Source organism: Leiobunum rupestre, chromosome 6 (assembly GCF_980474605.1).
Source record: "Leiobunum rupestre chromosome 6, qqLeiRupe1.1.hap1, whole genome shotgun sequence".
NCBI lineage: Eukaryota > Metazoa > Arthropoda > Arachnida > Opiliones > Sclerosomatidae > Leiobunum > Leiobunum rupestre.
The window spans coordinates 69,804,911-69,818,313 of record NC_143389.1 but is presented as its reverse complement, the minus strand read 5'-3'; positions in this window follow the sequence as shown (position 1 = coordinate 69,818,313).

Here is a 13,403-nt window from a genome sequence, read left to right as displayed (position 1 = left end):
TTAATAAAAAACGAAAAAAATTGTCTTTACGAAAAGTGGAAACGGTAGAAATAAAACCAAGAATAGAAAGAATTTGCCAGATGCGCAACGACCAGTGGGCGAACGAGGTATTTAAGAGGATATGTTCAGTGTATGATCTGATAGCTGCCGAGGCCAGGTATCACACTGCATGCTACACGGAATTCAATAATCCGGTAAGAAGTGGAAACAAGGGTAGACCCTTGATTGAAAACTGCGAAAATGCCTTTCAGAAACTGCTCATTTATGATAAACTCTCTAGATCAATGCCAGTTTTCATTAGAGGAACTTTATACCCAATTTAAATCCTACCTAGACGAGGAAGAAGATGGTTGGGGAGAAAAACATTTTCGGAACAAAGTACAGACCTTTTTTGGAGAAAGTATTGTAATAACGAGTATCCCTGGACAATCCAGTATCGTTTGTTTCAAAGGTACTGTAGATAAAATTATAACTAAAAAGTGGTATGAAGAAATAAAAACTAACGAAAAAGATGAAAGAAAGAGAATTGTTACAACAGCGGCCAAGGTTATAGTTGAAGACATTAGATTACAGGTATGCTCCTGTGATAGATATCCGTCTCCTAAAGATATACTAAACGGTGGGATTAAAGATTTTCCAGAAACTCTTATAGAGTTTCTCAAGATTATATTAAACGAGAAGGAAGGGCAAAAACCAGGTATTAAAACTTTAGCTTTAGCTAATGCCATAATGACTTCAGTAAGATCAAGATCATACGTATCTCCCCTTTTGTGTGGACTGGCAGTGTACATGCACAGAAAATATGGTTCTTCGACCTACTCAAATATCATCGATCAGTACGTTCAACACCTGAAATATCACTACAAATGTAATTCGAATATAACAGTTGTATTCGACGGTTATGATCTAGAATACAAAAGTACCAAATCGGAAGAACATTTAAGACGATCAAAAAATATTCCAGATATAGTTATTCAACCTGGATTATTCTGTTCTGTACCTCAAAGTGATTTTCTCTCGAACTTGAAAAACAAAAAATCACTTATAAAAGAACTATCTAAAGAATTGATAAATGTAAACATCCGAGTTATACACGCACCATCTGAAGCGAATACTCTAGTCGTAACCACTTCTTTAGATATGAAACGTAGAAACAACAACATATTTGTCGTTGCAGACGACACCGATATAATGGTTTTGCTACTTTACCATTGTAAAAAAGGAATTTTCATGATAAGGCATGGAAAGGGTTCTTCGTGTGACAAAATAACAGATATCTACAGTTTGAAAAACAAACTAAAAGATAGAGCAACGATTTTGCCTTTTATTCATGCCTTTTCCGGTTGTGACCCAACTTCGTGTTTCTACAAGAAAGGCAAAAACACAGTCCTAAAACTTTTCGCCGATCACCCGGACTTGATCCAAAAAGCAAAGATATTCAATAAAAACAACTCTAATCGGAAAGATTTAATCGAGGCAGGGAATCATATCATTTTGAAACTTTACGGCGCAAATGTTCGAACCAAATCTCTTAACGAACATCGATACCTAATGTACAACAAAATTTCTCCAAAACAACTTTTGAAAAGTTCATTTGAATTGGCCTCACTTCCTCCAACGTCAGAAGCTGCAAAACATCATATCGAAAGAGTATACTACCAAGTTCAAGAATGGCTCGGGGTAAATTTGGAACCCGATTTATGGGGTTGGAAACAAAATGGACAGTTTTTAGAACCCATTCGCTGCGAAAAAGATCCGGCTCCTGAGAGAATTTTAAATCTTATATTCTGTGGTTGTAAGGCAAGTAATTGTGCAAAATCTTGTTCATGTCGAAAAAATGGAATGAATTGTTCGGCCATGTGTGGTGAATGCAACGGAATCGGTTGTCTCAACGCTTATAAAGAAATTGAGGAAAACACTGAAGATATACATGATGCAGAATAGTACCAAAACAATTACTATTTAAATTTCCAAATATATTGCTATAGCGCTTGTAAGTTTCAAAATACATCACTTAAAACTTAATCCATATAAATATCAAAATATATAACTGAAGTCTATGTAAATATCAAAATATATAACTAAAGTCTATGTAAATATCAAAATATAAAACTAGTCCAAGTACATATATATAAATAAAAATTTTCAATAGTCAATGTAAATTTCAAAATTTCGTTCGACTTAGGTCCATCTATGCACAGCACGTGGAGTTGGTGATGTATAGACATGGAATACGCCAAATGACGGGAAATCATCTGCCGAACAACTATTCCCAAGTTAGTTTAAACCTATCTCATACCGGTGACCCAGAAAATCGAAAAAATACAAAATGGCGGCCTTGATTCCATCTATGTACAGAAGGTGGCGCTAGCGGTAGAAAAGCAAACAATACAGCAAATCGCCCACCGAACAACTCACCTACCGGAAGTTTTGCTATATCTCCTATAGTTTACCCGTGAACCCGAAAAATCCTAAAATAGACAAAATGGCGGCCATTTTTAGACATGTTCCCCTACGCAGAAAGTGGTAAACCTTTTTTTGCAAAATAAGTACCCCATCTAGAACCCAAAACCGTTGAGAGTTGATTGTCGTAAATTATTTGACTGGGCTAAATGGATCTCAACAAAATGTCGCTATGGAATCGAAGGATTCAGATGTTATTGTTGGTGAGTAACGAACTAACCATTTTTTACCAAAACTTAAGAGGGCTCTTGACAAAAGCTGACAGCATTTACGAAAGTGTGGTCTCTGAAAATCTCCCGATATATTGCCTGACTGAAAGTTTTTTAAATTCTGACAGTTTTAATACAGATTTTTTTCCGGAATCGTATAATGTTCATAGAACAGACCGTTCATTTTTTGGGGGCGGTGTACTTATCGACATCTCGGAAGATATTAAAGTGACCATGAGGCTGTATGGTTAGAAATCGGACTAAAAACAAAAAGAAACTACTACTTGGCACTATTTATCTGCCTCCATCTACCGCGGTTGATCATTATTCAGACGTGTGCACTCACTTAATAAACTGTCAATCGACTTATGGAGGAGACATTATTTTATTGGGAGATTTCAATCTCCCCAAAGTTCTTTGGGAAAGTCAAGACGTAACAGATTGCTCCTACTACGTAACCGTAAAAAGTCATTCTGCATTTGACTTACTAAACCTCTGTAACCTCTCTCAAATGAACAACGTCCTCAACTTCGAGGGAAACCTTTTGGACTTATGTCTGACTAATTGCCACAATATTGTTATAGACCCCCACACTCCAGTAGTTAATGAAGATCGTTACCACCCAGCCTTCAACGTTGCATATCATGGCGCCATTGACCGCCTTCCGGTAATGTCAAAAAACACCTACTTCTTTAAACAAGCTGATTACCCTTCACTCTATTATCACATTGGTTCAGTTGATTGGTCCATACTGTACAAGTTGGAAGACGTCAACGATGCCGTCGAATTTTACACGCAAAAATAAAAGATTCTATAGACCAAGCTATACCAAAGAGGCCACCGGTCTTTAATAAAACCGCCTACAAGATCGCCAAACGGACCTTTCCGGAATGGTTCTTATCCGAGCTCATTAAAGCGTTAAAGTATAAAAGGAACCTTCACAGAAAGTATAAAAGACTCCCTTCAGACTCAAATTATAACAACTATAACGTCCAACGCACCTTGGCTAAGTATCTTCTTAAACGTAACAAATCTGATTATACCAAATCCATAGCCTCGTCAATTCGTACCGATAACAAAAAGTTTTGGTCGTTCGTGAATAAGAAAGAAAACGATAAACCCAGCCCTATCACGCTTATAGAAAATAATAAATTTATCACACATAACGATGAAATAGCTACGGTGTTCTCCACTTACTTTGCTCATGTCGCTAATGACACTTCCGACTCGAACGTTGATTTTAAAGATGATCCTGGCGTAGCAGACAATTTTTCTAAATTAATTATTATGGAAAACGACATCGATCAAGCTATAAGGAAACTGAAAACTACTACCACCTCTGGTACTGACGGTATTCCGAACTTTGTATACTTAACGGTTGTAAAGACCTGCTCACGAAACACTTCACGTACATTTGTAACCTGTCATTATCATCTGGAGTATTTCCTAATGCTTGGAAATCGGCGGTTATCTCACCAGTATTTAAAAAAGGGTTTAGAGGCAATGCTGCCAATTATAGACCTATATCGGTCCTGAATGGCTCCAGCATGGTCTTTGACTTCGTAATGCAAAAGAATTCTTATAATTGGTTCAAAAAGCACGTACCAGAATCTCAACACGGCTTCGTGAAAGGTCGTGCGGTCGATACCAACCTGGTATCCTTCGTTAACTTTATTGACCCTATAGTTAACAATCGTGGACAAGTGGACACAGTTTACGTTGACCTTTCGAAGGCATTCGATAGGGTTTCTCACCCTCGTTTGTTAAAAAAATTAGCACATCAAGGCCTTTCTGGCTCGCTACTTGACTGGTTTTGTGATTACTTAAGTAATAGGGTTAATTATATCAAGGTAAATGGAGAGACCACGAGTGTCACCTACACAGTTGAATGCGGAGTGCCTCAAGGCTCCTCCTTGTGTCCACTCTTGTTCAATATATATATTCGACATTCCATCCTTCATACAAAATTCAAACATTTATCAACCAGCAGACGACCATAAACTGGCTCTGGAAATTAAAAAGTCATCTGACTGTGTTGCGCTACAAAATGACATTCGCAACTTAAATAATACACCACTTAGGCTTTACGTGCAGCGCTCGCGGCGGCAAGTTCGAGAAACTCTAGTACGGGAATGTGTATTGCGGGAAGCTTAATTAGCAGGCGATGCCTGACGTAAGGTTGGTGTCTAAGACTTTAAGACGACACCATTTTGGTTTTTTCAAGAAAAAAATGCCTGACGTGAGATAAAACATTTAGGGGCCTTAGACAACCACCAACTCCCAAGGCTTAGAAAACAAAGTTCGTTAGTGTATGGCAACCTCTGTATCAGGTGGTTATTCTTGTTGTGTGCCTACTGTATTTGTAGAAATATAACAAAATTAAACAAAAGCTTAGCGTGGCATTCCTTTCCAAACGATCGTCCATTAAGAGATATTTGGTTGAGTAAAGTAAAAGGAAAATTCAATATTAATATCAATATAACGAAGCATACTAGGGTATGTTCATAATATTTTCTTGAAATAAATGTCAAGAAAAGGTTTCTAAAAAAAGGTTCTGTACCTTGTTTATTTTCTTTGAATACCAATGTAAGTTATTTATAATTATATCTTGTAATGTAAACAAACCGTTAACTTTTTGTCTCATATTAGTTAGAAGACTGTTCCGGTACCATTGGTAGTTTTGGTACGCAACAAATCAGTTAATCTGCTCCACCACTGACACTCACCCCAAATTCTCAAGAACTACTGGTAATAAGGGGAGATATTTATTTCTTCTTAAAGAAGAGTTTTAACTTTCGGGTTATCGATAAGTAAATCAACAAGATAGTTGATTACTTGTCAACATTCATATCTTGATAAAAATACATTTAAGTAGTCCGTTTTGCTAACCTTCTTATACGGTATAAATACTTCATTCCCATACAGTGGTTCGTTCTTTTTAACTCATGCATTCATGAATAAATATGTTAAACTTTGAACCATGCACTCACAAATGTCATCTTTCACTATTCTGATACATATTTGTTAATCTTTATGATTTCCAGTGTACACGGAAAAATCCAGGGCTTTCACATAACTGAGCTCTTTTGCCCTCATCGAGAGATCTACGGTTTATTGGTCTTGGGTCGTACCGAATCTTGAGCGAGTTCTTTACTTTTGCAGGTTTTCCTGGCACACGTTTAGTTATAATTAAGTCTTTTATTGACTTGGGGTATGAAACACTGTTCCCTCCAGGGTTTATCCATTTACAGAGCCTCCCAGTACAAGTTACGTCCTCAGGCAACTCCTTTAAGCTCATGTACTCTCTTAACGCATAGAAGGTGGCAACCGCATGAAGTAATTTGCCTGTAATGTTGTAATAAATTTTGATTAATGTTAGTCTCACAAATTTAAGAAATGTTGTAATTGTCTTACCCGCAGGACATTCGCAGTAGCTATGCAGCATTTGCAACACGCACAAATGAGGGAAAAAAAATGTTAATAGCAAATTCCCGTACTATAGCTTCACTTTATAGGTTATAGATGGCACTCGTGTATTTTCGCATGCGCAGAAGATAATTTCGAATCGGTGTATTGGTGTTGTAAAAACAATATACCTATAAACGAGGACCAAACAGTGGTGGTATCATATACACAGAAATCGAACCCAATTTTTTATCCTTATACACTTAATGGTTTTACCTTAATTAGATCCCATCACGTTAAAGATCTCGGCATGAATTTTGATAGCAAATTACTTTTTACTTATCATGTAAAACAAACTAAAATCAAAAATTTACGCCCGATTATTTTAATAAATCATTAAAAAAATCGCCCGACTCGTCCAACATTTGGTCGAGTTCCCTGGACTCATCGTCTCCCACCTCCAGGACGAAGTTAGCGGGATACAGACAGGGCGGGATTGGGGAGAGGACGCTTCTCTTTCACCCGGGGCGGGCGCCGGTGTTTGTGCCATTAGTAGCGCGTCCGACGCGGCGTCGGGCCAAAAACTACAACCTGGTTGAGGGTCGTTGAGGGTCCACGTTTGAACCGACGTTCCGGCGATTCTCCGCCCGTACCGGAACATGACGCCGCAACGCTGCCGGGCGTAAGCTGACGGCTTTACCGCCGTGCGTTTCGCCAATCGTTGGACGGTGTGGGTGTACATCGCGTTCTCGAAAGAGAAATAAACGATGGCGCACTCCCGCCCGTCTTCTAACACCTCCTGGGCTGCGTACCAATTCGCGTTTACCCGAAGATTTGACAAAAACGCCGTTAATTGGCGGCGGGTTACGTGCGTTTCAAAACTGCGATAGCGTTTGGGAGTGGGCGTCATCATTAAATTTAAGCTAAAAAAGGCAAAAGAATTGACGTGTATTAGAGGCTAAACTGAGTTAAAACTCCAAGACAATTTCTCCTTCAAAGTTTTTAGGGGTACCTCGATTTTCGACTCCGCGAGGCAAAAAGTCGATGACTAGGCAAAAATAGAGTGGCCAAGAAGGAGGAGGAGGCGAATGGACGATAGAAGCTCTCCCGGCGTCGGAGAGTGCCGTTTTCGAAGCGAAGCGAGCGGAATCCGGCGAATCCCGCGGTCGCGACGAAATATATTTAATTATTTTAAAAGTTTAAATGTTTTTTTCCTCTCTTTTATATATCTCCGTTTCCGTTAAAAAAACAATTATTGCGCTTTTAAACCCGTTAAAGTGACGTTATAGAGAAATTTTGCCCATCCGTGCCACCCTAAAAATACGTTTTCCCGGCTTTCTTACCATCTGACGCGCTCTCCGACGCTGAACGAGATACTTTTATATATATTTACTTTTATTTATGCGTATTTATATCGATGTTTGTTCGCGCGTCTAAGTTTCGATCTCGATTTTATATATCTATCTTTATCGAAACAAACCCACCCACCCGTGGGCTTGGTTTTTTCGTGTTTTTTTGGGGTTAGTTTTGTTTTTTATTGTTTTTTTTGTTTTTTTCTAAATATTTTCTCTTAAATATTAGAGGCGATAATTATATCGTTAATGATTTGCGTTTTTTGTGTTATTACACCCCTTCCCCTAGGTGTCGGATAATTATTAATTATTAGAGTTCCGACGATGAATTGGGCCCCTAAGGTTTACCGCTTGGTAAAACTCCCAATCGTCGAGCCCGGAAGCCCAGTCATCGTCGGAGGCCCCTCCCCCGGGAGTCGCGTCGTTTGATCGCGAGCAGTCCTCCTTCTCCTCCCCCCCTCATCCTCGGTTTCTATTTCGAAATTTGCGAATTTCGGTCGTTTGGAGGAAGGCTCGTCGTCTTCCGCGTTCTCAGGGCAGGCCGCTGCAAATGACTCCCAGTCGTCCAACCCTTCGAACCCGGAAGGCGACGAGCCTTCCTCCCGGTATCGGAACCCGATCCCCCCTATCCACCCCCCAGTGGCTGCATCCGGGGCTATCGGTAGGCGCTGTTGCCGCCAAAGTAGCCGCTGCAGGTCGAGTTGCCACTGCAGCCAAAGTACTCGCCGCTGGTGCCGCCGTTGCCAATGGTGTCGACCGTGGTGCCCGGGACTAGTTCCCGCTTCTCGAATATCTTCTTCCATTTGCGTTTAGCGTTTGGGAACCGGATAATGTATTTTACGCTCGTTATTTCTTCCGCTCGCGCGTAGGTGAGAGCGGTACCAAACACTTTCGCTTGCGACCACCCGTTCGGATGAATTTCTTCTTGGGTGACGTACCATACCGCCACGGTTTGCAAATAAGTTAAAAATCGTGTTAAAATCCCCCTCTCCACGTAGGCCAGAAACGCGCGATGGCGAGTGGGCGCCATCCTTACAAAATTGGCTGTAAAAATATAGTAGAAATGAGTCAAAACTCGGAACGAGTATTCCTCCAAAGTCCCGGGGTACCTCTATTTTCGACTCCGCGAGGCAAAAATCGAGTGGCGGAGACGACGGAGGAGGAGGACGAAGAGAATGGACGAGCGAAGCTCTCCAGGTTCCGAAGCGAAGCGAGCGGAATCTGGCGAATTTCCTCGCTTTTATATATCTCCGTTTCTAAGTGACATTATAGAAGATTTTTGCCCATCCGTGCCACTTTAAAAATTCGGAAAAGCGACCGTTTTGACGATTTTCGGTTCCATCCGTGCCACTCTAAAAATACGTTTTCCCGGCTTTCTTACCATCTGACGCGCTCTCCGAGCCTGAACGAGATACTTTTATCTATCTAAAGATTTATATCAATCTTTACAAAACAAACCCACCCACCCGTGGGCTTGTTTTTTTTTGTTTTTTATTAGTTTTTGTTTTTTTCGTAACGTTTATCTCTTAATTAGTGAAGTCTATAATAATATAGTTAATGATTAATTTTTTTGAATTTGCAAGATAAATATAATAAAAAGTTAATAATTAAAGAAATTTAACAACCGACTCTCATGGAGACGGCCATTTTTCGTCCGCGTCTGTCCCGGCGTCCGATTTATTATCCGGCGACGACGCCCACCTGCCAAAAAAAAACTAAAATAACCAACTCACTTACCAGCAGGATTATAAGTCCTATATGTCGCATTCTAGCTGAAATTTAATTATGCTTCGCAATATAACCATTGAACAAAACCTTTTATTTATTAGCAAAATATTTTCAATCTAAATAAGTAAGCTTTCTTATGCTTTGAGTACAAAACGTAATTTTTACAATTTCAATTAATTACACAAAATATACAATAAAATTTGACAATGGAAACATTTTTTTCTAAAACTTATAGTTGTTTAACTAATCACTAAGATTAACATCGGTAATCTCTTCGAAATATTTGTACCACGTTGCTGAATCTTCGTTCTCCACAGGATTCTCAAGAGTTGGCCCGGCAATACACTCGGTTTCGTGTATTTCGTTATCCTTTCCTAGTGTAGAAGGACCGTCGTTACTAACCGCATTCTCTCCTAATGCGAAATCCACACCATATGTAGAAAAGTCCAATTCTGATTTGAAATTAAAGGACACGTCAACCGCGTTTAGCACATGAGCCTGGCTAGGGTCGGCTACACCCTGATGAAATTTCTCCTCGTTAAAAACGTCCAATCCAATCGTAAAGTCAATTAGCTCCACCGCCGCGTTTGGCACTTCACAGTGACCAGGGCCGGCTAAACCCTCACGAGTTCCACTTTTCTTGGTTAAACGGAAATTAGCGTATTTCTCGGACTCAACGGATGTACCTAAAGCCGCACGATCGAAGAGAGGCTCATTGATATGATGAATATTCATCCGCTGTAGGCAGGCTTCTTTGTGCTCCGGAGTAATCCCTTTAGGCCAAAGTACTCCTTCGGAATTACAGCAGATGAATATCGGTACACCTTTATCGAAAGAAACGCTTGAAAATTTCACGTCACAGGTTACGTTACGGTCGACGTTTAACAAGTTCAGGAATTTCTGGGGAGCCCAATTTTCGGTATCAACGTCGTCTATAACGGATCAGAGGCCGTTTGCCATGTGCTAGGGCATATTCCGTCTTGCCCATCCGTGTGGGCCCAATCAATACCTGAATACGGTTCTGTAGTTGCTCACTTGGCACCGCGTCGAAACTACAATCATCCAAAGTATATTTGGAGAAATCTGCGACAGCGTACTTACAATTAAAGTAATCTAATAACGACCACTTTCGCGTTATATATTAAGCCATATCATGGCGCTCCAAAAAATCCATTATTGCTTTGGCATTATCGAAGTGTTTAGGCGCCATAGCAACCAAAGAATTAAACGATGGGGCCTAAAAATTGGGTACATTCCTAAAAGTAATCATATCTCCACCGTCCGCACAATGTTCAACTTCCTAAATTTGCACGGAAGGAAACTGGCAAGCTTGAACAAGGCCTTCACATGCTTCCATAATTTTGGAGGCAACTTTTAGGGTCCTCTGGTGTCCACCGAAGACAACCTCAAACTCACTTTAAGATGGTATCGGACGGGCGACATACCATAAGAATTTATCTTTAATTTTATCTTGTACCTTCTCGCAGTCCTCTAACTTAATTTTCGCGTAAAATACGAGATGTCTATCGACATGTTGATCCATCTCTAATGGTAAACCGAATGAGTAACAGATTCTAAACCGCGCGACTTTTATATCCGACCAAACCTATCGACCAATTTATGAACTAAATATTTTTTAAATTATACCCCCTAAAAATGCCTCCAACCAAAACACCAAGCACGGATTTATAATACAAGAAAAAGCTGACCCCCAACGAAATTTCGGAAAATGGTAGTTTTTCCAATAAGCGAAATCCCTACTATCGTTCTAAACGAAGTATTCAGCAACGAAAACTCGGAGGAGCTTTCAACGAAGTAAAGGCTGTCGCACACTATAGAAAAAAATCTTGAAATTGGTACTGGCATCAAAACTTCTTTTGGGGGGGAAAGAGTTTTCGTTATCGGCGTCGCGGAATTTTGCTGTCGATACCAGTGAATTGTTTCGTGCAGTTGCACACTAAGAGGAAGCACTGCTACAAAATACATGAGACCGGGAGAGCGCGCGCATCCGTTTGTTTTGGTTTCTAGTTTTACAATTTTTATCTTTTCGTATTGTAGATATTACGTTATAATTGGATTTTCTAGACGTTTAACTGTTTTATAATTTAGTGAAACATTCTTATGTGATAAAGCTGCGTAGTTAGAATTTACTAAGGTAAGAAAAAATACTGAATTATTTGCTATGGATATAAGAATATTACGTCGAATCGGTCACATCGGTACCGTTTTCTATTAAAATGGACATTATATCATTTTCTGCCATGTTTTTTACTGATTGAAAGAAAGAAATATCCCAACACGCCAGTGTTTCCAAGGTTATTCAATATTTTCTGGCTCCCAATTGGTTGAAGAGATAAAGAATGCCGTGACGTCAGAGTGGTTATTCGAGAGGAGCGACAAAAAGTTGAGGCTAGTTGAACTCGGTACGGGTGACGGATTTCGTCCGAGCGCGTGATCGCCGGTATTAGCCTCATATTTAACTCGCATAGTGTGCGATATAGATCGCCGATAGCAGCGCCGTATTTGGTACCAGCAACTGTTGCCGGTACGGGAAACTACATAGTGTGCGACAGCCTTAAGAAGCTAGTATCTCGCAATAAGAAGCGGCCACCAACGAAAACTAGGAGGAGGAGGTTTCAACGGAGTGAAAGCGTTACTATCTCCCAATAGGTATGGACAACCAACGAAAACACGGAGCAGGAGTTGTCAACAGAGTGAAAGCGCTAGTATCTCCCAATAAGAAGCGGCCACCAACGAAAATTAGGAGGATGGGATTTTTCAACGGATGGAAATCACTATTATGTTTGGAAATGAAATGGTCACCAACGAAAACTCGGAGGAGGAGGTTTCAACGGAGTGAGGGCGTTACTATCTCCCAATAGGTATGGACAACCAACGAAAACACGGAGGAGGAGTTGTCAACGGAGTGAAGGCGTTTCTATCTCCCAATAGCTAGTACCACCTGATAATTACATTTCCCCAGTTAACAGGGTTATTGCCAACTTTCTTAATTTGCCCAATTCACATGGTTATACACCACTATCTAAATATATTTTACCAGCGTGTAATGTTTTTATAGTTATTCAATTTCAAATTTTTACATTTACGCAATTTAATCTTCAACAACCTTCTTCTTCATTAGAACCCGCACCATTTTTCTCGGCGTCGTCTTCGTCGGAAGTAGTTGTGGAAAAGTCGTCGGGAAACTGAAAACAAATTAATATTAATTCACTTATATTATTTTTTAAACCAAAAAAAGTTTAATAAAGTTCCTCCGAAGTGCTGGGTGTATCACGTCCTTAGTCTAAGCGGCGACCTGCCTTCCAAAAACCCTTCGTCCTTGGCCCTCTTCGAAATTTTTTTCCATACCCGATCGCCGTTAGACCAGATTTTCCTCTTCCTTTCTCGTCCTTCAACAATCTGACTATGATTTCGTCTTCCTTCTCAGAATAGCGAAGCCTTTTTTCGGGCTGAAAAAGATTAAAAAGTGTATTCGTTTCTTAGCAAAATGAAGTATCGTAAGCTTCTCACCCTGGTTGGTCGCTTTCCGATTTTTCGGAATTTTCTTGGATTTCTTCTTCCTTTGGTGGGTTAATGTCTACTGGCTCCGCGATGGAGGCGACGAAATGTCGACGTGACTGCTTCAAAATAAATTTCGCGGTAAAAAGTGAAAAAAGTAAAAATTTTTATTAACAAAATAGGAAAATGCTTAAAAATACTTACCTTCAAACCTCGCACGTATAAATTGCCAACGTCGAAGTCAGCTAGACGAAGAGTGGCCAAAGTAAGTAAAATGGTAACTGAAACTTCTTGCTGAGCCGCCTCCACTCGACTCATGAAGTTTGAAAGGCAAGCTTCTGTAGAACTGTCGCTATCCATTTCTAATCGCCGAATGAATCTCGATAGCCGTTCGACAATGCCTTTTATACGTTTTTAGCGCCCGAAACCACCGCTAGACGCTCTAAACCGTACACAATAAATAGTTGGGATACTGCTTCTCTCATTTCCCCCATTACACCTTTTCTCTCATTTCCCCTTTCCCCCTCCGGGGGGTTTACTGAATATATTCTACCCATAAGTTCAGTTTCTCTCTCAATTAAAATCAACGCCTTGTCTAATCTCATAATATGGTAACAATTTAGTGCCCGAATACGTATAAATGTAATTTCGGAAAGCCTTCGCTAATTTTAAAACAAATTGAACATTAATAACCAACTTACCCAAGAACTTATCATTATAAACTTAC